This window comes from Lepidochelys olivacea (genome assembly GCF_965140295.1).
Source record: "Lepidochelys olivacea isolate rLepOli2 genome assembly, chromosome: 5".
Taxonomy (NCBI): domain Eukaryota; kingdom Metazoa; phylum Chordata; order Testudines; family Cheloniidae; genus Lepidochelys; species Lepidochelys olivacea.
Genome location: NC_140415.1, coordinates 3,193,105 through 3,220,152, shown reverse-complemented (window position 1 = coordinate 3,220,152; position 27,048 = coordinate 3,193,105). Strand labels below are relative to the sequence as shown.

Genomic DNA, 27,048 nt, shown 5'->3' with positions numbered 1-27,048 from the left:
CCAGGGAATTAGAGCAGCATTAAATGAATGGACACAGCAGATAGCTTCTCTCTACAGGGTCCCTGGGCCAGGACCCAGAGTAGTGGGCAGGCTCCCAACCCCATTAGCCACTGGGGGGAAGTGGCCTGGACATTGAGGCACCCCAGAGTGGGAACTGAAGCATAGTGGCCCAGCTAGAGAGCTGTAGCCAGTCCCAGGTTTACAGTGGCTCCATGGAGCGGGGCCCATGCTCAGAAGGGGCCCTGGCCTGCTCAGCTTGCCTTGCGCCCCAAGACCCTTCAGCCCAGCAGACACAGTTGCCTCCCAGCAGGGCCAGCGAGTGCGGATGCGAGGCAGGGTGTGGGGGAGAGGGTTTCTTGGCGGGGGGGGGGCGGGTTCTGGGCTGTGAGGGGGCAGGGAAGATGTGTATGTTGGGCACTAGGGAGTGGGGTTCTGTGGGGGGTGCTGGGCAGTTGTGGTGTGGCTGTGGGCAGGGGGGTGCTGGGCAGGGGAGGGGTGGTGTTAGGCAGAGTGCTATGCATTTGTGGAGAGGGGGTTGGGGGGGTGCTGAACATAGTGGGCTCTGGCCATAGGGGGTCGGGAGGATGTTGGGTGGAGCGGGCTATGTGGCGTGGCCTGGGCCTGCCCCCTGAGGGGAAGGGCATGCTGGCAGCACAGGGCTGGGCAGGCCACTGTGTGTCTGGCAACTGCTGGTTTGTAAATAGTGCCCTCGCACTGGGCTGGGCGGAGCAGGGCCACCCCGCCATGCCATGCCCCATTACCCCTGGCTGGCCCCTCGCTCTGGGGACTGACCTCCCTGCGCCACGCTCCACTGCTCCCATGGAGACCTACAAATAAGTTTGGCACCGGGCCCACGAAAGGTTAATCCGGCCCTGGCTGTAGCAAGGAAGCCCCAGGAGGGAGGGAGCCCTGTGACACTGCTCTATCCTGGAGAAGGAAGAAACCAAGGGAGTACAGGAGTGCGCAATTGGCCAAAGCGCGTACTCATGAGAGGAGAGTGAACCCCATCACAAAGTGCCGAAGAGTGACTCGACTTCTAGAGAAGGGTCTTCAAATCCAAGTGAGAAGGGCCAGTGAGATGAGAGTAAGTCCAACTAAAAAACAGATCTCTGTTTGCTTTTGTAAAGCGCTCTAAAGCTACTTTGGGAATGAAATTGTAAAATATGATAATTTGTGCTAAAGGTTGGCAAGCCAGCTGTTTTTTAAAAACCTGTCAAAGGCAGAAAGGCAAGAATTCTGCAGATGGACATTTCCACACCTATGGCCCAATGCTTAGAAGTGCTGAGTAGTTGTGAGTCCAGTTGACTTCTCGGCACCTGGTACCAAGGTGCTGGGGATTCCCAGGTAATGGCCTGGGGGTGACTACACTGACATTGTTTAACATAAACAAAATTACTCACCTGCTTAAGTTCTTTGCAGGATGGAGACCTCCCTGGGCAAGTTTGTGGCTCTGGTTGCTCTGATGGTTTTGATTCCACTGGCTAATACTTTTTCACTGAATTATGGGTTCCTTTCATTCCTCCTCGTACGGCTGCAGCAGCTACTGGAGAATCATAGAATCATAGAATATCAGGGTTGGAAGGGACCCCAGAAGGTCATCTAGTCCAACCCCCTGCTCGAAGCAGGACCAATTCCCAGTTAAATCATCCCAGCCAGGGCTTTGTCAAGCCTGACCTTAAAAACCTCTAAGGAAGGAGATTCTACCACCTCCCTAGGTAACGCATTCCAGTGTTTCACCACCCTCTTAGTGAAAAAGTTTTTCCTAATATCCAATCTAAACCTCCCCCACTGCAACTTGAGACCATTACTCCTCGTTCTGTCATCTGCTACCATTGAGAACAGTCTAGAGCCATCCTCTTTGGAACTCCCTTTCAGGTAGTTGAAAGCAGCTATCAAATCCCCCCTCATTCTTCTCTTCTGCAGGCTAAACAATCCCAGCTCCCTCAGCCTCTCCTCATAACTCATGTGTTCCAGACCCCTAATCATTTTTGTTGCCCTTCGCTGGACTCTCTCCAATTTATACACATCCTTCTTGAAGTGTGGGGCCCAAAACTGGACACAGTACTCCAGATGAGGCCTCACCAATGTCGAATAGAGGGGAACGATCACGTCCCTCGATCTGCTCGCTATGCCCCTACTTATACATCCCAAAATGCCATTGGCCTTCTTGGCAACAAGGGCACACTGTTGACTCATATCCAGCTTCTCATCCACTGTCACCCCTAGGTCCTTTTCCGCAGAACTGCTGCCTAGCCATTCGGTCCCTAGTCTGTAGCTGTGCATGGGGTTCTTCCGTCCTAAGTGCAGGACCCTGCACTTATCCTTATTGAATAGCAGAAGCCTGCTATACTATACTATAACCTTCCCCCTTTACAGCTTCTTCTTCAGTTGCTCAGGCTCTTCAGTGAAGGAGGAGCCAACACTAAGTGACCAGCAAATGCTCTCGAGACAGCAAGCTCTGCTCTATCGGCTGTGAGCCGTCTGGGCAGCCTGGTGTGAGAACAGACAGTCTAGTCTCAAGGCATTTTGTTGGTCACCTCTACTCATCACTAACTGCAGAAAGAGAATGAGAGGAGAGCAAATGGAAGGGGAGACACAGAGAAAACAAATTTTAGATCCCAGCAGCACTTAGACTCCACCTGAATGGTTGGAGTTAAATAGAAATGGTGCATAGATGCTGGGATGAGTTGCCTACCTAATGACATGATGAGGTATCAATGTCCAACTTGGTAACTGAGACCGACACCTGCAGTAGGAAGAGGGCCTGAAACATAAGCCCTTGTATCAGAGGCCTGGGCCTGGGCTAAAGTAGTGGTCAAAGCTTTGTTAAAATAAAGCAAAATCAAGAGGCCGGGCCTGCTCGCAGAACCCGGCAAGAACAGGGCTGATATTGCAGAAACACACATTCCTAAGCAGTTCTAGGCACAAGAACACACAAACACATTCCAGAAGGATGGTACCAGAATGTCTTGATATCAAGACATTCCCCAAAGAGAACAGGAACATGCTGACCCATCTTAAAGATAAGGTCAGGATAACAGCATGATGGAGAGAGAGGTTTTGATGGAACCAACATGTAAAAGGTGGCACCTAGATATGTCAGAGGGTGGCACCTAGATACATCAGAGGGGCAATACATATTGGCCAGCCTAGGGGGATAGTGGAAAGTCCTGCCACTAATTGAGCTGTCCTTTGTCATGGGCATACATGCACTGAGTGTACTTGTAGCAAGTCAAGGTACCAATATCATGCTTTGTTGACAATAAACCTGACCAAGTGCCTTCGTACCATAACGGATCTTGTAGTCATTGGGCGTTTCTATCGAGGTCTGCTCTGCCAGCAGTCTGCGCAGAGCTGGGACAGCGTGCAGAGAGAACACACACACACAGCCAAACAATGGACAGCACTGAGCAAAAACAGCAACATAGAATACACTTGGGCTTATCGACTCCCAGTGTATGGGAAGAGGACAAAACAGTTGAGGCCCTTAGCAGGAATAGAATGAGACCCCTGACACCAAGTATGGTGCGAACACACTCCCTGAAGATGATACAAGGATATGCTGACAGCCCCCCCGCCACACACACACTTAAAGATAAGGTCGGATGACAGTGTGATGGATAGAGATGTTTCGATTGAACCAACATGTAGAAGGTAAAGGGTGGTAACTAACCACGTCAGAGGAGCAGTAACTAGCTACCTCGGAGGGGCACTACACAACTTGTGTATAAAGAGTGGTCTCGGAGAGAGTGTCCTGTGTAAGAAAAGCAGCAGCACCAAGGAGAGCACTCAGCCACACAGCTGGAAGCAGATAGAGGGAGAAAAACATCAGTTAAATTTCACCTACCCCTATCAGCATAACAAAAGTGTGACAGTCAGGAAGACGGAAGATTCTCAAATAGGTGCCGCATGCTAAATGGGTAGAACTGATTCGCTGAACAGTTCAGGCCATCAGATCCAAATACAGGGGTCACGACACCCCGGTAAACAGTTGCAGTCAAGATCAAGACCAAGATCACAACAGGATCAGATTGCAGAACAGAAGGGTGGAAACTGAGGTTGGAAGGTTTTAACCAAAAATTTGTAAATGACAGCACTTTGGACTTCATTAAAACAATGTAATATCAGGCTCTTAAGGAGACCCTGTCCTAATGGCACCCACTATCACCAGATCAAGAAACAGATCTTATGATGGTTAAAGAAAACTTAGTTTGATAGCATCCTGTCTGGCAAGAAATCACTTATCAATAGTAGTGGTTGTGAAACCCTCCTTTCTTTATTGTTTTGTCATTATGGTCCCCACTTCCTTATTGTTTATCTGTCTGGTCTCTGTCTGGTTCTTTGATTGTTTCTGTCTGTTACATAATTAATTTTGCTAGGTGTAAATTAATTAAGGTGGTGGGTGTTGGGTTATGTCCATTTTGTATGTTTTGTATAATTTCAGGAACCCATATTGGTTCCCAAAATGGAGGTTGTGCCCATGTGACCCAGCTTTCCTGCCTTTTATTTCTCCTCAGATGTGGTAAACAACTTCTGGATAGAACTGTTTTTCTACTGCCTTTTCCACTGGGTTTCCCAGAGGGGTTTTCTGCTCCTTCTACGGAGTTTCCCAGGCAAGGTTAGATAAGTCGTTCTGGAGCACTGCTCAGGAGCTGTCCATCTGAGTGACAGCAACGGACTGTCACGGGTCTGACTTGCACTTACCTACTCATCCTAGTGGTAGAGGGGGCTAGGGTTTTCTTTTCACAGCTCCGCCTCCATTGGATGTGCATTTGCCATCACCTGCAAGAAGAAAAGGACAGACAGCCACATCCCACTTACCATCATCCATCTTCAGCTGCTGTCCCCTGACATACCATCTACTCTTCTTCAGACCCAGAGGAAAATCAAGGGACTCCCTGGAGCTCCTCTCCGATGGCTTTCAGCTAGCCGTAGGACTGAGGTCCCAGGCAACAATCAAAGCTTAATCTATAGAAGAAGGTTTCTATGGAGGGGTTTACTTACCTGTTTATAGGGTTTATTTTGGGGAATCACTGTATTGCATAATTTTAGTGTTTACTCCCTCCTTTTCTTTTCCCTATTCATTGTACACCAATTCTTCAATACACTTTATTTGTTTTTCACCTTATCCCAACTGACTCCTCATCATTCAAGGTGGGAGGGACTGTTTATGGGCAAATCAAAACCTACCAGTTGATAGATGCTGGCCAGAGAGGGTCGAATCTAAGGAAACAGGAAGCACAGGCCCACATATATTTTTTTGTCTTTCTGTCCTTTTCTCTAACATGGTGTATGATTAGATTAGAGGATTTTGTTACAATATGTTAGGATTGGTTAGTAAAATTTTAGTACAATGATGGGTTACAGTATAGCCAAGCAGGACTCCAGTTTCACTATATAAACTGGGGTCCAAAAAGGAGACCAGCAGAGAAGGAGCAGAAGAATAAGAAGGAAAGACCTGGAAGAAGAAGAACTCACCTCTAAGACACAGCTTGAGATCAGAGCTGCTAAGAATCCTCTGCACGACTGTGACATTCAGCAACCAGCATCCAGACGCGACTGACCTTGCCTGGCCAACAGGGAAAGTGCGCCTGCCTGATCAGGATTGGTGATCATAGCATTGTATGTTTAGCATGTGTATTCTCCTTGGTAATTGTAGAGAGGATAACGATATTACTGGGAAAGGCTCTTTCACTGGTAAAAGGTCCTGCAGATCCACAAAGAGTACGCTCTGAGCCCTAGGACCTGGGTAAAAGTGGGTGTCCCCTAGAGTGTGTGAGTAACAGACAATTTTGTACGGGTAACAGTGGTCTGCGTTCATTGGTCGTCCAATTTTTAAAAAGGGCTCCAGAGGTGACCCTGGCAACTACAGGCCAGTAAGCCTCACTTCAGTACCAGGCAGATTGGTTGAAACTATCGTAAAGAAAAAATTTGTTATAGAATCATAGAATATCAGGGTTGGAAGGAACCTCAGGAGGTCCCCCCAACCCCCTGCTCAAAGCAGGACCAATCCCTAACTACATCATCCCAACCAGGGCTTTGTCAAGCCTGACCTTAAAAACCTCAAAGAAAGGAGATTCCACCACCTCCTTAGGTAACGCATTTCAGTGCTTCACCACCCTCCTAGTGAAAAAGTTTTTCCGAATATCCAACCTAAACCTCCCCCACTGCAACTTGAGACCATTACTCCTTGTTCTGTCATCTGCTACCACTGAGAACAGTCTAGATTCATCCTCTTTGGAACTCCCTTTCAGGTAGTTGAAAGCAGCTATCAAATCCGCCCTCATTCTTCTCTTCTGCAGACTAAACAATCCCAGTTCCCTCAGCCTCTCTTCATAAGTCATGTGTTCCAGACCCCTTATCATTCACATCTTTCTTGTAGAGTGGGGCCCAAAACTGGACACAGTACTTCAGATGAGGCCTCCCAATATCAAATAGAGGGGAACGATCATGTCCCTTGATCTGCTGGCAATGCCCCTACTTATACATCCCAAAATGCTGTTAGCCTTCTTGGCAACAAGGGCACACTGTTGACTCATATCCAGCTTCTCGTCCACTGTAACCCCTAGGTCCTTTTCTGCAGAACTGCTGCCTAGCCACTCGGTCCCCAGTCTTTAGCAGTGCATGGGATTCTTCCGTCCTAAGTGCAGGACTCTGCACTTGTCCTTGTTGAACCTCATCAGATTTCTTTTGGCCCAATCCTCCAATTTGTCTAGGTCCCTCTGTATCCTATCCCTACCTTCCAGCATATCTACCACTCCTCCCAGTTTAGTGTCATCTGCAAACTTGCTGAGGGTGCAATCCACACCATCCTCCAGATCATTAATGAAGATATTGAACAAAACCGGCCCCACGACCGACCCTTGGGGCACTCCGCTTGATACCAGCTGCCAACTAGACATGAAGCCCTTGATCACTACCCATTGAGCCCGATGATCTTGCCAGCTTTCTATCCACCTTATAGTCCATTCATCCAGCCCATACTTAGAATCACAGAATCATAGAATATCAGGGTTGGAAGGGAACTCAGGAGGTCATCTAGTCCAACCCCCTGCTCAAAAGCAGGACCTATACCCAATTAAATCATCCCAGCCAGGGCTTTGTCAAGCCTGACCTTAAAAACTTCTAAGGAAGGAGATTCCACCACTTCCCTAGGCAACGCATTCCAGTGTTTCACCACCCTCCTAGTGAAAAAGTTTTTCCTAATATCCAACCTAACCTCCCACCCTGCAACTTGAGACCATTACTCCTTGTCCTGTCCTCTTCCACCACTGAGAATAGTCTAGAACCATCCTCCCTGGAACTACCTCTCAGGTAGTTGAAAGCAGCTATCAAATCTCCCCTCATTCTTCTCTTCTGCAGACTAAACAATCCCAGTTCCCTCAGCCTCTCCTCATAACTCATGTGTTCCAGACCCCTAATCATTTTTGTTGCCCTTCGCTGGACTCTCTCCAATTTATCCACATCCTTCTTGTAGTGTGGGGCCCAAAACTGGACACAGTACTCCAGATAAGGCCTCACCAATGTCGAATAGAGGGGGACGATCACATCCCTCGATCTGCTCGCTATGCCCCTACTTATACATCCCAAAATGCCATTGGCCTTCTTGGCAACAAGGGCACACTGCTGACTCATATCCAGCTTCTCGTCCACTGTAACCCCTAGGTCCTTTACTGCAGAACTGCTGCCGAGCCATTCGGTCCCTAGTCTGTAGCTGTGCATTGGGTTCTTCCGTCCTAAGTGCAGGACCCTGCACTTATCCTTATTGAACCTCATCAGATTTCTTTTGGCCCAATCCTCCAATTTGTCTAGGTCCCTCTGTATCCTATCCCTGCCCTCCAGCGTATCTACCACTCCTCCCAGTTTAGTATCATCCGCAAATTTGCTGAGAGTGCAATCCACACCATCCTCCAGATCATTTATGAAGATATTGAACAAAACTGGTCCCACAACCGACCCTTGGGGCACTCCACTTGATACCGGCTGCCAACTAGACATGGAGCCATTGATCACTACCCGTTGAGCCCGACAATCTAGCCAGCTTTCTACCCACCTTATAGTGCATTCATCCAGCCCATACTTCCTTAACTTGCTGACAAGAATACTGTGGGAGACCGTGTCAAAAGCTTTGCTAAAGTCAAGAAACAATACATCCACTGCTTTCCCTTCACCCACAGAACCAGTAATCTCATCATAAAAGGCGATTAGATTAGTCAGGCATGACCTTCCCTGGGTGAATCCATGCTGGCTGTTCCTGATCACTTTCCTCTCATGCAAGTGCTTCAGAATTGATTCTTTGAGGACCTGCTCCATGATTTTTCCAGGGACTGAGGTGAGGCTGACTGGCCTGTAGTTCCCAGGATCCTCCTTCTTCCCTTTTTTAAAGATTGGCACTACATTAGCCTTTTTCCAGTCATCCGGGACTTCCCCGGTTCGCCACGAGTTTTCAAAGATAATGGCCAATGGCTCTGCAATCACAGCCGCCAATTCCTTCAGCACTCTCGGATGCAACTCGTCCGGCCCCATGGACTTGTGCACATCCAGCTTTTCTAAATAGTCCCTAACCACCTCTATCTCCACAGAGGGCTGGCCATCTCTTCCCCATTTGAACAAAACCGGCCCCAGGACCAACCCCTGGGGCACTCCACTTGACACCGGCTGCCAACTAGACATGGAGCCATTGATCACTACCCGTTGAGCCCGACAATCTAGCCAACTTTCTACCCACTTCTTTAACTTGCTGGCTGGAATACTGTGGGAGACCGTGTCAAAAGCTTTGCTAAAAAGTCAAGGAATAATACGTCCACTGCTTTCCCCTCATCCACAGACAAAGTGTCACAGAAGGCAATTAGATTAGTCAGGCGTGACTTGCCCTTGGTGAATCCATGCTGACTGTTCCTGATCACTTTCCTCTCCTCTAAGTGCTTCAGAATTGATTCCTTGGGGACCTGCTCCATGATTTTTCCAGGGACTGAGGTGAGGCTGACTGGCCTGTAGTTCCCCGGAGCCTCCTTCTTCCTTTTTTTAAAGATGGGCACAACATAAGCCTTTTTCCAGTCGTCCGGGACCTTCCCCAATCACCATGAGTTTTCAAAGATAATGGCCAATGCCTCTGCAATCCGCCAACTCCTTTAGCACTCGTGGATGCAGCGCATCCGGCCCCATGGCCTTGTGCTAATCCAACTTTTCTAAATAGTCCCAAACCACTTCTTTCTCCACAGAGGGCTGGTCACCTCCTCCCCATGCTGTGCTGCCCACTGCAGCAGTCTGGGAGCTGACCTTGTTTTGTGAAGACAGAGGCAAAAAAAGCATTGAGTACATTAGCTTTTTCCACATCCTCTGTCACTAGGTTGCCTCCCTCATTCAGACACATAGATGAATATAATTTGTTGGGAAATAGTCAACCTGTTTTTTGTAAAGGGAAATCATGCCTCACCAATCTACTAGAAATCTTTGAGGGGGTCAACAAGAATGCGGACAAAGGAGATCCAGTGGATATAGTGTATTTAGATTTTCAGAAAGCCTTTGACAAGGTCCCTCACCAAAGGCTCTTAAGCAAATAAGCTGTCATGGGATAAGAGGGAAGGTTCTCTCCTGGATTGGTAACTGGTTAAAAGATAGGAAACAAAGGGTAGGAATAAATAGTCAGTTCTCAGACTGGAGAGTGGTAAATAGTGGTGTCCCCCAGGGATCTGTACTGGGCCCAGTCCTATTCAACATTCATAAATGATCTGGAAAAAAGGGTAAACAGTGAGGTGGCAAAATTTGTAGATGATACAAAAATACTCAAGATAGTTAAGTCCCAGGCAGACTGCAAAGAGCTACAACAGGATTTCACAAAACTGTGTGACTGAGCAACAAAATGGCAGATGAAATTTAATGTTGATAAATACAAAGTAATGCACATTGGAAAACATAATCCTAAATATACATATACAATGTTGGGGTCTAAATTAGCTGTTACCACTCAAGAAAGATTTCAATGTGCAGCGGCCGTCAAAAAAAAAGCAAACAGAATGTTGGGAATTATTAAGAAAGGGATAGATAATAATTGCCTCTGTATAAATCCATGGTACGCCCACACCTTGAATACTGAGTGCAGATGTGGTTGCCCCATCTCAAAAAAGATATACTGGAATTGAGAAAGGTTCAGAAAAGGGCAACAAAAATGATTAGAGGCATGGAACGGCTGCCATATGAGGAGAGATTAATAAGATTGGGACTTTTCAGCTTGGAAAAGAGGCGACTGGGGGAGATACGATAGAGGTCCATAAAATCATGAGTGGTATAGAGAAAGCAAATAAGGAATTTTATTATTTACTCCTCATAATACAAGAACAAGGGGCCACCAAATGAAATTAATAGATAGCAGGTTTAAAACAAACACGAGAAAGTATTTTTTCATGCAACACACTGTCAACATGTGGAACTCCTTGCCAGAGGGTGTTATGAAGGCCAATACTATAACAGGGTTCAAAAAAGAGCTAGATGGTCCATCAATGGCTATCTTCCATGAATCTATTAGCCAGGATAGGCAGGAATGGTGTCCCTAGCCTCTGTTTGCCAGAAGCTGGGATTGGGTGACAGGGTATGGATCACTTGATGATAACCTGGCTGTTCATTCCCTCTGTGGCACCTGCCATTGGCCACTGTCAGAGGACAGGATACTGGGCTAGATGGCCCTTTGGTCTGACCCAGTATGGCCGTTCTTATGTTCTTATGTCTGCTGGAGCTAGGATTCCTGACCCCTGGGGTTTGCTCTGTCTCTGCAACTAGAGATCAGAGCTCATTGACTACCGGCTTTGCCCTGTCTCTGCATCAAGAGACCAGGGCTAATTTACTACAGCGTTTGCTCTGTCTCTGCAGCTAGAACCTGGATCTAATTGACTGTTGGGGTTACTCTGTCCCAGCATCAAGTACCCAGAGCTAAGTGACTGCTGAGATTGCTCTGGCCCCCGCCGAAGAGACCCCAAGCCATAGCCTACGGTGGTTGCCCAGTCCTGCTTAAAGAGCCCAAGGACCATAGACTGTTGGCTGTTCAGCCCCGGCCTCAGGGCAAGGGCAAACAGACTCCTGGGAGAACCTGTTTCTGCCTACCGGCTGAAGCTAATTGCCTCTCTGGGAGTTCAACCCCATTAGGCCAGTTGGGGTACTAACTGCTAATTCCCCCAATACTAGGCCGAGATCTCAATGGCATAGTGAGGCGGTGTGGCCTCCCTCTGACCCGGAGGGGGAGAGACGACTGCCACCTGACTACACAGTACTAAATACGACATACATCCCAGCAGATATCCTCCCATATCTTTCTTTAGAAACAATAGAAATATGGCGGCGGTACAAGGAATAAAAGTGAAATCCCACTAAGCATTCCACTGGTGGTCAGCCTGGGAAATGAAAAAGTAACACACGCACGCTTTGGAATTATGGAGCTTGGAGTAAATGGACTCAGAATAATAGGAGTAGACCTTCTCAAAGTGTTGTGACGTTCAATAGATCTCATCAAGAATGTTCTGTAGGCAATAGATTAAGTTAGTAAAAAGAATAAAATAAGTGTGTGTATATAGTAATATTTTTCCTCATTAAATTTGATAGAAAAAAAGAAAGAGGCGGGGGGGAGGGATGGCAGGAGAATGGTTTGATGACCTTCCTGAAATGAATGAGCAGGAGATGGTAGAACTGATAACTATGCCAGGAGAAGAACTACTAGACTTAATGGCAGTTACAGAGGCAGAGAGCGACAGTGGAATAGATGAGGAGCCAGAGGAAGCACCCCCAATGCTTTCAGGAAACTCCCCTGCCACATTCCCAGGTCAACACTCCCCCCTCCTTGCTGCGTCACATCTCTCCCCCCTTCGAGACTGAACTGAGCGGGGTCACTCTGACCAGTGACCTAGGGAAGTTCGGGGCCCCCTCTCCGGGACAGCGCATCCGCTATCAGGTTGGCACTTCCCTTCACGTGGACCACGTCCATGTCGTAATCCTGCAGGAGCAGGCTCCATCTCAGGAGTTTGGCGTTGGCTCCTTTCATCTGGTGCAGCCAGGTCAGGGGAGAGTGGTCGGTGTACAAGGTGAAGTGTCGCCCGAAGAGATAGGGCTCTAGCTTCTTGAGGGCCCACACCATGGCCAGGAACTCCTTCTCGATGGCCGCATAGTGTTGCTCCCGGGGTAGCAACTTCTTGCTCAGGTACACGATGGGGTGTCTCTCCCCCTTTCCATCCTCCTGCATTAACACCCAGTCCCGTGTCTGAGGCGTCAATGAACACCACAAAGGGCTTGTCAAAGTCTGGCTTTGCCAGAACCGGGCCACTGACCAGAGCCTCCTTCAGCGCCCGGAAAGCCTCCTGGCACTGCTCGGTCCAGACCACTTTGTCTGGCTTCCCCTTCTTGCATAGCTCAGTGATGGGGGTGGCTATGGCGCTAAAGTGGGGCACAAATCTTCGGTAGTATCCTGCCATCCCAATAAAGGCTTGGACCTGCTTTTTGGTGTGGGGAGCGGGCCAGTCTCTGATCACCTCCACCTTGGCTGGTTCCGGCTTTAGGCGGCCGCTCCCCACCCGATGGCCCAGGTAAGATACTTCAGCCATCCCCACCTTGCACTTCTCCGCTTTTACAGTCAGCCCAGCCCCCTGGAGTCGGTCCAGCACTTGTCTAACCTGGGACACGTGGTCCTCCCAGGTCTGGCTAAAGACACAGATGTCATCAATATACGCCATGGCAAAACACTCCATCCCCCTCAGTAGCTGGTCCACCAGGCGCTGAAAGGTGGTCGGCATTCCCTTGAGGCCGAAAGGCAGGGTCAGGAACTCATAGAGTCCCAGAGGGGTGATAAAGGCCGATTTCAGCCGGGCATCTGCATCCAGCGGCACTTGCCAGTAGCCCTTTGTAAGGTCCATGGTGGTAAGGTATCGAGCTCCTCCTAGCTTGTCTAGGAGCTCATCAGGCCTGGGCATGGGGTAGGCATCCAATACTGTGATGGCATTGAGCTTCCTATAATCCACACAGAACCGGACCGACCCGTCCTTTTTGGGGACCAGCACCACTGGCGAGGCCCAAGGGCTGGCCGATGGCTGGATCACCCCCAAAGCCAGACTGTCCCAGACCTCTCTTTCCAGGTCCTGAGCAGTTTTCCCTGTGACTCAGAAGGTGGAGCATCTTATCGGCGGGTGTGACCCTGTCTGCACCCGGTGGACAGTCAGATTAGTGCGTCCAGGCTGGTTGGAAAACAGCTGTCGGTACGGATGCAGCACCCCCCTGACCTCAGCTTGCTGGGCAGGGGTTAGCTGATCCGAGAGGGGATTTGTTTCCAGGGGGAACCAGCAGTGGTCCCAGAGAATAGATCTACTAAAGAGTCATCTCCCTGCTCCTCCCAATGTCCACACACGGCAAACACCACATTCCCCCTGGCATAATATGGCTTCATCATATTCACATGATACACCCGGTGGTGGTGCGCCCGGTTCGACAGCTCCACCACATAGTTTACCTCATTGAGCTGCTTGACAACCTTGAAAGGGCCCTCCCAGGCGGCCTGTAGTTTGTTCTTTCTCACGGGGATGAGAACCATCACCTGATCCCTGGTGGCGTAGGCACGGGCCCGCGCCGTGCAGTCATACCAGACCTTCTGCTTCCTCTGGGCTCTGGCCAGATTCTCCCTGGCCAGGCCCATGAGTTCAGCCAGTCTCTCTCGGAAGATCAGGACATACTCCACCACTGACTCTCCATCGGGAGTGGCCTTCCCCTCCCACTCGTCTCTCATCAGGTCCAGGGGGCCCCTCACCCTCCTGCCATATAACAGTTCGAAAGGCGAAAATCCGGTAGACTCCTGGGGCACCTCCCTGTACGCGAACAGCAGGTGAGGTAAGTACTTGTCCCAATCCTGCGGGTGCTGGTTCATAAAGGTTTTCAGCATCATCTTTAGCGTCCCATTGAACCTCTCCACCAGCCCATTGGACTGGGGGTGATAAGCTGAGGCCCAGTTGTGCCGGACCCCACATTTCTCCCACAAGCACCGGAGCAGGGCCGACATGAAGTTGGAGCCTTGGTCTGTCAAGACTTCCTTGGGGAACCCCACGCGGCTGAAAATGGTCAGGAGCGCATCTGCCACGGTGTCGGCTTCAATGGAAGCTAAGGGCACTGCCTCGGGGTAGCGGGTGGCAAAATCTACCACCACCAGAATGTATTTCTTCCCCGACCGGGTCGTCTTGCTGAGAGGCCCCACTATGTCCATGGCCACCTTCTGGAAAGGCTCCTCTATGATGGGCAAAGGTTTCAAAGGTGCTTTCCCCTTGTCCCGGCCCTTCCCCACCCTCTGACAGGGGTCACAGGATCGGCAATACTGCCGGACCGTGGTAAAGACCCCGGGCCAGTAAAAGTTCTGTAGCAACCTCTGCCGGGTGCGCTGGATTCCCTGGTGCCCTGCGAGGGGGATGTCATGGGCCAGGTACAGGAGCCTGCGGCGATACTTCTGGGGGACCACCAGCTGCCTCCTGATCCCACAGGACTCCACTTCCCTTGTGGGAGCCCATTCTCGGTACAGGAACCCCTTCTCCCACAGGAACCTCTCCTGGCAGCCTCTCCTCATGGTCCGTACCACACTGAGGTCGGCCAGGTCCCTGAGTTTCCGCAAGGAGGGATCTTTCTGCAACTCAGCCTGGAACTCAGCGGCTGGGGCAGGGACGGGGCCCGGTTCCCTCTCATTGGCCGGGTCTGAGGCCTCAGCCTCTCCGAGCCGTGCCCCTCGGTGCTCCCCCCCCACCAGGGTAGGGTCCTGCGCCTCCGGTGTGATACCCTCCCCAAGGTCAGGGCGCAGTGCCCCTCGCCGGCTCTGGCTACGGGTCACAACCAGGGCGGTCTGGGGCTTGCTTGGCCAGTCCTCTAGGTCTCCCCCCATCAAAACCTCAGTGGGCAAATGGTTGTGTACCCCCACATCCTTGGGGCTCTCCTTGGCCCCCCATTTCAGGTGTACCCTTGCCACGGGCACCTTGAATGGGGTCCCGCCCACCCCCGTCAGGGTCAGGTAGGTGTTGGGCACCACCCGATCTGGGGCCACCACCTTGGGCCGGGCCAGCGTCACCTCCGCGCCCGTATCCCAGTATCCATTGACCTTCCTCCCATCCACCTCCAGGGGAAAAAGGCACTTGCTCCGGAGGGACAGCCCCGCGCCCACCCTGTAAACTGAGCACCCTGAGTCCAGAGCCTCCAGCCCTCTGGCGGAGCTGGCCTGGGGTACTCTTCCCTCCTGAGCAGGTGGTAAGCTGGCAGCCCCCCTTGCCTGGGCCGTCTGCCCCTCGTCCAGCTGGGTCCCTACCCAGTTAACCCTGGGTAGGTTGGGTCTGCTCAGTCTGTCCCTGAGCCTGGGGCACTGGGTCCGTACGTGGCCTCTCTGGCCACAGTGATAGCAGCTCAGGTCACGTTGGTCCCCTCGAGCGGGTCGGAGGGTCCTGACGCCAGGCGTTCCCCTTAGGAGAGGGTTCTCCACATTTCCCCACTGGGAGGTCCCATGGTGACTCTCTCTCAGCATTGGGGAGGGGGGGGCTGTTCTTCTGGGACTCCTCCCTGCTACCCCCTGACCGACTGTTCACAAACTCGTCGGCCAGCTGCCCTGCGTGCTGGGGGTTCTCGAGCTTTTTGTCCACCAGCCACAGCCTCAGGTCGGACGGGCACTGTTCATACAGTTGCTCCAGTACGATTAGGTCAAGCAGGTCCTCTTTAGCTCGGGCCCCAGCTGTCCACTTGCGGGCATACCCCTGCATCCAGTTGACCAGTTGTAGGTAGGTGACCTCAGGCGTTTTACGCTGACTCCGGAACCTTTTCCAGTACATCTCGGGGGTCAGCCCAAACTCACGGAGCAGGGCCTTTTTGAACAGTTCGTAGTCCCCTGCTTCCTGCCCTTTCATTTTGCTGTACACCTCCATGGCTTTGGGGTCCAATAAGGGGGTGAGGAGCTGGAGCCTGTCTGCAGGGTCAACCCTGTGCAGGTCGCAGGCATTCTCAAAGGCTGTCAGGAAGCTATCTATGTCCTCCCCCTCCTTACGCTGGGCCAGGAAGCACTTATCAAAGCTCCTTGCAGTCTTGGGTCCCCCCTCACTCACCGCAGCCGGGGCCCCACTGCTCCTCAGCCTGGCCAGCTCCAGTTCATGCTGTCTTTGTTTCTCCTTGTGACGAAGTGGGCCTGTTCTTAATGTTTCCTCCGAATATTGTGGGGGTGCCTCAGTTTCCCCTATGCAGTTCTTAAGTATCTAGGTGGTGGGGTAAGGGTGTATGATCATTGCAGAGCCCTAGAGGGCAGGTGTGTGCAGGGGTCTGGACACAGAGAATGGCCGACACCCTGTTTCCTGGCAACTGATGGCCTGGGCCCTTCCCCCGCTGCAAGGTGAGAGCTGAAGGGTTGGAGAACAAAGGAATCAGGTGACCACCTGGCCCAGGAAAGGAACAAAGCCCAGAGGAGGAGGGGCTGGAGGGAGTTTCAGTTTGGGGCTGGCTGGGACATGGAGTGAAGGGCAGACGTGGTTGTCTGGCTCACTGGCCCCCAAAATGGACCCAGCTGAGGGGTCCCGTTCTCTGCACCTGCAAGCTCTGTTTTAGACCATGTTCCTGTCGTCTAATAAACCTTCTGTTTTACTGGCTGGCTGAGAGTCCCGTCTGACTGCGGAGTTGGGGTGCAGGACCCTCTGGCTTCCCCAGGAGCCCCGCCTGAGCGGACTCGCTGGGGGAAGCGCACGGAGGGGCAGAGGATGCTGAATGCTCCGAGGTCAAACCCAGGAAGGTGGAAGCTGTGTGAGCTGTGTGTCCTGAAGACAGGCTGCTCACAGAAAGGCGACTGCCCCAGAGTCCTGACTGGCTTCATGGGGAGCAGTTCCAGAGCATCGCCCAGGGACTCCGTGACAACTGGTGGCAGCGGTGGGATGTACTGCACCCCGTGGATGGCGCTTCCTGCAGTAAGTGACTGGGGAGCAGTAACACGAAGGGGGATTGCCGAGGACCAGGCCTGCTGAAGGCTCAGAGAGGAGCGGTTTCGGGGGGCGGTTAACCCCTGGGAGTGTGTGACCAGCGAGAAGGACTTTTGCAGTAACAGGGTTCCCCTGGGGATTGCAGTGAGCAGTCCAAGGGGCGGAGGAGTCTGCAGCTCGACCCTGGCAAAGAGGTGGTGACCTCGAGAAGGGCTGGCACACTAGGGGTTCTCCCTGGAAACCGTGGGGAGCTGAGAACACACGGGCCTGTGAGTCCACAACAACTTGGGAGGAGCGGAGTGACGGCCTGTCACCGTCTCCTTAAGAAGGACATTGTAACCCAGTGCAGAAAGAGAGGGTTGAGCGTTGGAAAGTTCACCAAAGCAGAGTTAATCGTGCAGCTGGAGGAGGATGACCGCGCTAAGGAACAGATTCCTGACCCCAAATGGGGCTATAGCAGGATCTGGGAGCAGCTGGAGTAGGAGCCAGGCATCGCCAAGACTCCTGTCCCCGACCAGACAAGGGTCTTCACGATCGGGTTCCCCATCCAGGGATCGGAGACGGACGGGATTGGAGCTGAGTCGGAGAGAGCCAGAGGACCGTGAGAGACAGCGAGAGCCCGAGAAAGAGCTGCAGAAGCAGCAGCAGCATGAACTGGCGGTGGGGGAGCGGAGAGGCCTAGGGGACCCCCCAGGGGTGAGTGGGGATAGACCCTGGGGGGCCAGTTCCGCAGGGAACCTCGAGACTAAATTGCTGCCCCTGGTTAGGGGGGGGGGGGATGTGGATGCCACCTCACTGCCTTTGAGCAGGCTGGCGATTTGAACCAAGGGGACCCTGCGGAAAAGCCCCGGTGTCTAGCTCCCTTGCTGGGTCCCAAGGCCATAGACTCCGTCAGCCAGATGGGTGGGGAGGTGGACAGGCTCCCACTCCTGGTCCCAACCTATATGTCTGTGTGGAGTTTCCTGGGGCCAGGCCCCTCGGATCTCCAGTGGGAGCAGAAGGTGATGGTCAATGGGGAGACATTCTTGGGGGGCCAAAGGGCATGAGCTGCATAAACCTTCCCACATGCGGCCTGCGAGTGCTATCGACCACCCCTGACCTAAGGGAGGGCGTGAAACTGGAAGGGCCTGGTGTAACTCCTACCAAGGAAGGCTGGGGCATCCATGGGAACATTGGTGGCTTCGAACTTCCCCAGGTCACCGGGTAAAGTGACCCCGCTCAGTTCGATCTCGAAGGGGGGAGAGATGTGACGAAGTGGGCCTGTTCTTAATGTTTCCTCCGAATATTGTGGGGGTGCCTCAGTTTCCCCTATGCAGTTCTTAAGTATCTAGGTGGTGGGGTAAGGGTGTATGATCATTGCAGAGCCCTAGAGGGCAGGTGTGTGCAGGGGTCTGGACACAGAGAATGGCCGACACCCTGTTTCCTGGCAACTGATGGCCTGGGCCCTTCCCCCCCTGCAAGGTGAGAGCTGAAGGGTTGGAGAACAAAGGAATCAGGTGACCACCTGGCCCAGGAAAGGAACAAAGCCCAGAGGAGGAGGGGCTGGAGGGAGTTTCAGTTTGGGGCTGGCTGGGACATGGAGTGAAGGGCAGACGTGGTTGTCTGGCTCACTGGCCCCCAAAATGGACCCAGCTGAGGGGTCCCGTTCTCTGCACCTGCAAGCTCTGTTTTAGACCATGTTCCTGTCGTCTAATAAACCTTCTGTTTTACTGGCTGGCTGAGAGTCCCGTCTGACTGCGGAGTTGGGGTGCAGGACCCTCTGGCTTCCCCAGGAGCCCCGCCTGAGCGGACTCGCTGGGGGAAGCGCACGGAGGGGCAGAGGATGCTGAATGCTCCGAGGTCAAACCCAGGAAGGTGGAAGCTGTGTGAGCTGTGTGTCCTGAAGACAGGCTGCTCACAGAAAGGCGACTGCCCCAGAGTCCTGACTGGCTTCATGGGGAGCAGTTCCAGAGCATCGCCCAGGGACTCCGTGACACTCCTTCTCCTGACGTTCCTGCTCCTTCTTCTCCTGCTCATGTTGATGTTGTTTTTCATGATCCTCCAGCTCCCTCATTTTCATCTCCCTCTCCCATTCCAGCCGCATCCGCTCCAGGGATGGAGAGCTCCGCCGGGAGGATCCCCTGCTGGCTGCCGGGGTCAGGGTGCCCTCAGTATTCGCTGGGCTTCCCCCAACCCCGCCCCTAGGCCTAGGTAGGAAGGGTCTCGGGATGTCCTCGGCAGCAGTCTGACCCCTCCCAGCCCGGTCAGGCCCCAGGGCCCATGCTGCATCCACCGGGCAGCTTCCCTCGGGGACAAGGATCGGGTCATCCAAGTGATCGCCCTCCTACAACTGGGCAATCAGCTGTTCCTTGGTGGGTTCCTTTCCACAAGGAAACTAGCTGGGAACTGGATTGGCTGGCTATATGGATACTTAGGGCAGCTTGCTATTAAATAAGTATGCTAAAAAAAAAAAATGTATAAAAGCCTGTGTAACTTCCTGCTCTGGGTGCAGGATTTGAGATCTTATTCTCCCTGGACCTTTTTGCAGCTGCAAATAAACTTTTCTGCTTCTCCACCCCGTTGTGATTATTGGGTGACGCACACCGGGTAGCGAACCAACCCCAGCTGTTGTTTAGCCTCTCGGCACTGGGTGCCAGCAAGAGGGACATGGTCAATTACCGCTTTTGATTTGGTGTTAAATAATTGGGCATCTCTTTTCAAGCTTGTTTTATTTAAGAGAACAGACAATTTCTCTTGTAAGTGGCATTTTCTCCAAAAAAGTCAATCTCTACCCTGATGGAGATTTGCTCACAATAACTTCTGAGTGGGCACCAGGGGAAAGTGGAGAATTTCTGAGAACCAAAATGGAAATGTCTCAGGTGTCTCAGGTGCCCTACTGGCTTTTGAATCATAGAATCATAGAATATCAGGATTGGAAGGGACCTCAGGAGGTCATCTAGTCCAACCCCCGGCTCAAAGCAGGACCAATCCCCAACTAAATCATTCCAGCCAGGGCTTTGCCAAGCCAGGCCTTAAGAACCTCTAAAGATGGAGATTCCCAGGGAGAATTCCATCCTGCTTACTTATTAAAAGGCAGGCTTATGAGCTCAGACCAGAGAGTAACAATGGCATGGAATGAAAGGGATGTAAGGGACACCCCCTTTAAGAGTGACTTTAGAATGACTTGGTTTACTTAATACAGCACTAGATATTTGCCCTTAAAATTATCCTTGAAGTCTAATCTAAGGGCCTCCCTTCAATAAAAGTTCTATGTGTTCAAACACTAGTTAATTAAGACAAAAGGCCAAAAGCATGTTATTCAAAAAAGAAAATCTCCTTCCCTTCCACCAACCCTGCTGCCCGTGCACCATTCTCTCAGACCTCAGAGACAGTGATTAAAAAGGGGCTCTGGTGAAGCTTGCAACTTCCTGTGGATATCAAAGATGTATGTTTCCACTAGTGCAAGCTTTCACTTTCACAAGCATTCTACAGACACTTCTCTTCCTCTGCGGACAGCACTGTTAGCCAGCCAGCTAACTGATGAACCAGCCACTCAGTTAAGTACACACAGATTTTAAAACCCTGCTGCAAGATGCTCCAGAGTTTGGGCAAACGGCCTGCTGTCTGCTCCTGGGCTCAGCTTCTCCCCCTCGCACATGGCCCCCTGCAAAGCAGCTGCCTTGACTGCTCGCCTGCATGGAGTCTGACCCCAGCAACAGGGAACCTAATGGAGCAGACGCCAAACGACCACACCCAATTCCAGAAGCTTCTGGGTGTGGAGTGCTCAATCTGCCTAGCAACAGTGACCCAGACACAACTCACTCCTTCTCCCCTTCCCATGGGTCTCTTAAAGAGATATCTCCCTATTTTAGACATGGGTTAAGACCACCTTCTATGCCAACTAATTCAGTGTTTCTGCACAAATTAGCCCCTATATTGAATTTTGTACCATTCACTTTCTTCCCCCTTCTGCATCCCATCACTTGCTCTCTCTTGTTTTTAAGAAGATTTACCCCCACGTTCCGTGTATTGTTCCACAATATGACAATCAAGAGCTGATCTCAGAGTGAGGGGCTGATTGACATCCTCTGCATTCACGGCTCAGCTTTTGCTCGAAAAATGACATCAGTCAAACCTCTTGACTAGGACCTTTATGGCTCGTCAGGGAGAGCCTGGTCCTGGCCTTAATCAGTAATACTGTGCATGCTAGAAAACGGCTTTTCAGTCTTTTTCTGACTGCATACATTCAACAATAAGTTTCATACCAAATGCAAAGAGACTTGTGCAGCCGCCATATGTGACCCAAATAGTTTTACGGGTTCTGCAAAGATACAGCGTTGTTTGAAAACAGACCCAATGGACCATTCCTCCTTTACTGCTGGTGATCTTTGAATCAGGGGTGGGCAAACTTTTTGGCCCAAGGGCCATATCTGGGTATAGAAATTGTTTGGCGGGCCATGAATGCTCACGAAATTGGGGTTGAGGTGGAGGAGGGGGTGAGGGCTTTGGCTGGGGGTGCGGACTCCGGGATGGGACCAGAAATTAGGAGTTCAGGATGCGGGAAGGGGCTCCAGGCTGAGGCAGGTGGGGTGGGATGTGGGGGAGGGCTCCGGCTGGGGGTGCGGGCTCTGGGGTGGGTCTGGGGATGAGGGGTTTGGGGTGCAGGATGGTGCTCCAGGCTGGGAGGGGGATCAGGGCTGGGGCAGGGGGTTGGGGCGTGGGAGGGTGGCTCAGGGGTGCAGGCTCCACGCAGCGCTTACCTCTAGCAGCTCCCAGAAGCAGCGGCATATTCCCCTTCCAGCTTCTACACGGAGGCGCGGCCAAACAGCTCTGCTGTGTGCTGCCCCACCCACAGGCGCCGCCCCTGAAGTTCCCATTGGCTGCAGTTCCTGGCCAATGGGAGCTGCGGGGGTGGCGCTTGGGGCGGGGGCAGTGTGCGGAGCCGAGCCCCCTGGCCAGCCCTACGTGTAGGAGCCGGAGGGGGGACATGCTGTTGCTTCCGGGAGCGGCGTGGAGCAGCCCCCGGCCCCACTCCCTGGCTGGAGTGCTGGAGCAGGGCAAACCCCAGACCCCGCACCCCAGTGGGAGCTCAAGGGCAGGATTAAAATGGCTGGCAGGCCGGATCCAGCCCGCTGCCAGTAGTATGCCCACCCCGTTTTAAACAGTCATCTGCCATTTACCTGCTAACTTTTGACTGCTTCTGTATATAAAGAGGCTTTTAAACAGCTGTGCATGACGATACCTAGGCCTTTTTCCTGAATGGTTCATTTAAAACCAGCATTGGTTATGAATACAGGCAGTCCTCAACTTTACGACGTTCAAGGTATGACAAACGGCACTTACGCCGTTTATAAATGGACACCCTGTTTCAATTTTCCAATGCCGATTTCGACTTTACGACACTTGACCTGACACAACGCCATGCCAGCGAACAAGTTCATATGTGCATCGATGTTCTGCGCCGCCCATCTCCCTGAATCAAGATGCTCAGTAGCTGTTCCAACACCATTTTTACATGTTGAATCTTTGTGCTTCCAAACTTTTTCTGAAAAGTTAGTGTTTCTTTGCACATAATAAAGGCAGAAAAGGGAAAAACTGGTGCAAGTGATGTTTCTTCTTCTAAGAAACATAGAACAATTACTATGGAAAGAAAAATGGAAATAATTAAGAGGTCCGAGAAAGGTGAGAGGCCAACTGAAATTGGTAAAGCTTTGGATTTCCCCCGAAAGACTATCATGTCCATCCTGAAAGACAAGGTAGGAATTCAGGAACGTATTAAGGGCTCAGCTCCTATGCAAGCCACTGTGATAACTAAGCACTGTGTTGGACTTATCGCCCAGGTTGAAAAACTGTTAATTGTTTGGCTGGAGAATAAAAATCGATGCCGTGCTCCTTTGAGTTTAGGCAGAATACAGGACAAAGCCAGGAGTCTTTATGATGATCTAAAAAAACAACAGGGGGAGAGCCTGAGCCTTTTAATGCCAGTAGGGGCTGGTTTATGCCTTTTAAAGCCAGGGCCAATTTGCATAACATCAAGGGCTCTGGTGAAGCAGCCAGTGCTGATGAGGAGGCAGCTCATGTTTTTCCAGAGATATTGGCTGAGATCATTGGGGGGTGAGGGAGAATTGTGCTCAGCAAATTTTGAATGTTGATGAAACTGGGCTCTTTTGGAAAGAAATGCCGTCAAGAACTGACATTGCCAAAGAGGAAAAATCCATGCCAGGGTACAAAGCTGCTAAAGATAGGCTTACTCTTTTCCTCGGTGCAAATGCTGCAGGTGACTTTAAACTTAAACCTTTGCTTGTGTACCATTCTGAAAACCCCAGGGCTTTCAAGGGATATTCCAAGGCATTTCTCCCAGTGATATGGAAATCCAGTCGTAAGACGTGGGTCAATAAGAACATTTTTGAGGATTGGTTTAATCATCATTTTGTGCCAAGTGTCAAGGATTATTGCAGCAAAAACAGTCTTGCATTTAAAACATTGTTAATCCCTGACAATGCTCCTGGTCATCCAACCATCCTTCATGACATGCATCCTGACATCAAAGTGATGTTTCTGCCCCCCCAGCACCACCTCATTGTTGCAACCCATGGACCAGAGGGTAATTGCATCCTTCAAGGCCCACTATCTTAGGAACACATTTGCACAGCTCATCAGGGCAACTGAGAGGAAGGTGGACCAACTCTGAAGGAATTCTGGAAGGGCTTCAACATTTACCATGTAGTTAAGAATAATGGTGAGGCATGGAATGAAGTCAAACAATCATATCTGAATGGTGTCTGGAGAAAATTGTATCCTGATTTTGGGTCTGACTTCCAAGGCTTTACAGACACTATTGAGGAGGTGACCAATACTATTGCTGAAATGGGCAAAGAACGCAACTTACATGTTGCACCCAAGGATGTTGATGAGTTGCTGGCATCACATTCTGAAAAATTAATTAATGAGGACCTCATTGATCTGGAACAGCAAAAAGTGGCAGAGGAAGAAGAAGATGCACCCACTGTTGAAGAGACTCCTCCTCGTAAAGTCTTGACAACAAAAGTGATGGCTGAGGCATTTCAACATTTGGAAGCTGCCATGTCCCTGTTTGAGGAACATGACCCCAACATTGAGCGCAGTGCATCTGTAAATAGGAGCATATCCAACATGTACAGCTGCTACAGAGAAATTTACAAGGAAAGGAGGAAAACATCTGTCCAAACTTCCTTGGGCACTTTCTTTAAGTCCTTCCAAATCACCTCAAAACCCCCTGAAAACCTCACCCAATTAGACCCACCCATGAGCTCAGAAGAAGGTGTCCCATTTCCTTCTTCATTCCTTCAGTAGGTTGCTTAACCTACAAATCAAATGACAAGATCAGCAATGCCCAGGAACCATTTGTGTGGTAGGTCCGAGGACTGCCTGTACTATATTTCTTTATGTATTTTAGCTTATTATGTGTTTGTTTCAGCTTATTATGTGTCAACCATAGTCTGGAAAGGTTGAGAGACATTGCCTCAGAGGGTGCAGAATCAAGGCTTGGCTACCCCTTGCCCCTATCCAAATCCTCCCTGCCATACCTGCGAGCATGCGGAGGACAGCTCTTTGGAACCTGCTCTTCCTCCCCACCCCTGGACTAGACATGCAGGGAAGCTACAACATGGGAATGGGATGGGAGTCTTACTTCCTCTTCACAGACCTATTCGAGGTAGGCACAGTTTAGCCCCTACACACAACCACCACCCACCCCAGAGCCCAGGTGCCAGTCCTGTGATCTTTGCTCTATGCGTAATTTAGGTGCATGTATGGTACTGAGGTGACAGGCTGTCACTGGTCACAGATTAGTGTCAGACCCAGCTCCCAGTCCCTGACAGAATGAATTTGCAGCTTAGGTTGTACTGAGGATGCTCATTAACATCTGCTGAAGGGGAAGGAGCCTCCTGATCTGCCCTGACCCCTGCCCTGCTGAGACCCTGCTGTCAGGGTCTGACCCCCCCGCCCCCCCCCCGCCTGCCTTGGGTGATGTTTGCAGCATGCATGACGGTTGTGCTGCCCCTGCACCCCCTACCCTGGAGCCGCTCTGGCTGCAGCTGCTCGGGGCCTGGAGACTCCTAATCTAGGCAGAACCAGGCCGGTGCTGAGGATGGGGTGTCGTCCCCCCGCTCGTGTGCCTGGGCAGCACATGCCCCTCATCCCAGGCGCTGCCCCACTGAGAGCGCCCGGGGGGCAGGTCGGGACAAGGCTTCGAGGCTGCTGCCCCCAGCACATTCAGGGCAGGGATAATTGTCCAGCTTTGGAGTTTCAGGCTGCAAGTACAGCGCTGCAGAAGGGCCCCCTGGGAATCTTTCCCTGCTGGGAAGAAACAAGCATCTGCCCTGGCATCACAAGTATTGTTTACATTCCACTTCAAACTTGCACAATTGTTTCCCAGCTCTCTAGTCTGCAGTGCCCGGCAGTGCCCCAGTGTGCCCATTTATTCTGCCAGTTAGTCCCCCTTTTCTCTGAGAGTCTTTCCTGTGCCTATGGTGGGCGTTGGGCCGGGTGACCAGGCAGGTCCATACAGGCTCTGACACAGAAACACGGATTGCTCTGGGAATGCCTTGATCTTACCAAATCTCCCCAGGGTTGAACTTTTTTTTATTACTCTTATTACTCTTAGCACTTCATCATTTAGCTTTGCTAGCATGGTGCAGATGCAGGGCATTGTGCTATTTAATTTACATTTTAATAGCAACTACTCAAAAATATTTATCAGTAAGTAGTTGCTAGTTGTTTTAGCAATGACCTCTGGGTTTCTAGCAGAGCACTTGCTGCGTTTTTCCCTGTGATTTTTAATTTGGAATTTTTAATTTGACATTTGAGTGACTCTTTCCTGAGACGCTGGGGTGGATGAAGTGGGTATCGATCGACCAGGCGGTGTGAAAGCTTTGCACGGGAAGGCGCCTCTTTCTACAGTGCAAATCAGCATTGATTTGCTTTAACTTTTTGTGTTTGGCTTTGAGATCGGCTTCACATCTCCCGCTCGGTTCCAGAAAGCCAATTTCCATGACCTGCCCTCATGTATTTTGCCACCACCATGCCGTAGTCTGGACCTCACTAAGCCTCTTCTGAGGGGGGAGCTGCGTGAGCTGGAGTTTAGCTTAGCACCTGGCTGTCATAGAGGACAAATGTGCCCTTCAAAATGAAGGTCTAAGAACTTTCAGGCTGCAAAACCAGAGCCCTCCTGTGAGGGTCGGACCCTCAGCAGCTGTGACGCGACTGAGCTCCATTGACTTGGCTCAAGCTGGGCTCATGCTCTCATGAGGCTTAACTGTGGTTGTAGCATAGCTTAGTGGTCAGTGCAAGAGCCCAGCAGACAGGACTCACAAGTCCTGTTCCCACTTCTGCCACTCACTTGCTGTGTGATCTTCAGCAACCTGCCTGGGCCCCAGCTTATCCACCTGTAGAACAGGTAGAATAATAACAGGTGATTGACGTCACCCTGGCCGGTCGCCTGGGGCCCAGCTCCTCTTCCCTTGCGCCACACTTCTAGCCCCTCTCCAGATCTTGCTGCTTCATCCTCCGTAATATCTCTAAGAGCCATCCCTGTCCCTCTGTCCAGCATAGTCCAGGTTGCAGGATCAGGGTCTAGGCTGGAAGCAACACATCTGTGATGCGGAGTAATTATCATTTACAGAGTGCACAGGCCACTTTGCAGACAGAGAAGGAGTCAAGCCCCTGACCTGAGGAGTTGTAATTCAGTCAGCTCTGGAAGCCACATTGGCAGTTCAAACACAGGCAGACACGGAGGCACCATCGATGCGGAAGTGTCAAGTCCTGGGGTTTGAAAACAGAGGCTGTTCTGTTGTGCAGTGTTGCTGTGCACTGTTCTACTGCTGTGCTTCACCCCAGAGATGTCTGCACATCTGCAGTGGACAAAGTAGCTGATGTGTGTAGCCTGGTAAAGTTTGTTAAGTACTGGATGACATGCATTATATAAATACATGGGCATCTAGGAACTTCCTTTTCTGCTGCATGAAAAGACCTTCCTACTCCTAAAGGCCTCTATCCCTAAAGCTACAGGAGAATCTTCATTAGCTGGTAGCAGTATAGGGTCTATAGCACACAGTTGAGAATCTCTGATTCCACCCCACAG

At 51.3% G+C, this 27,048-nt stretch overlaps 1 long non-coding RNA gene across 1 annotated transcript; it reads right to left on the bottom strand.

Annotated features, from left to right (window-relative positions):
• Positions 1-1,431: 1,431 nt before the first annotated feature.
• On the bottom strand, positions 1,432-21,723 carry LOC311521275. Its single transcript, XR_014711842.1, has 3 exons — positions 21,689-21,723; positions 4,705-4,782; positions 1,432-1,543 (listed from the first exon to the last, which is right to left on the bottom strand). It is a non-coding gene; the product is annotated as an uncharacterized lncRNA (long non-coding RNA).
• Positions 21,724-27,048: the final 5,325 nt, after the last annotated feature.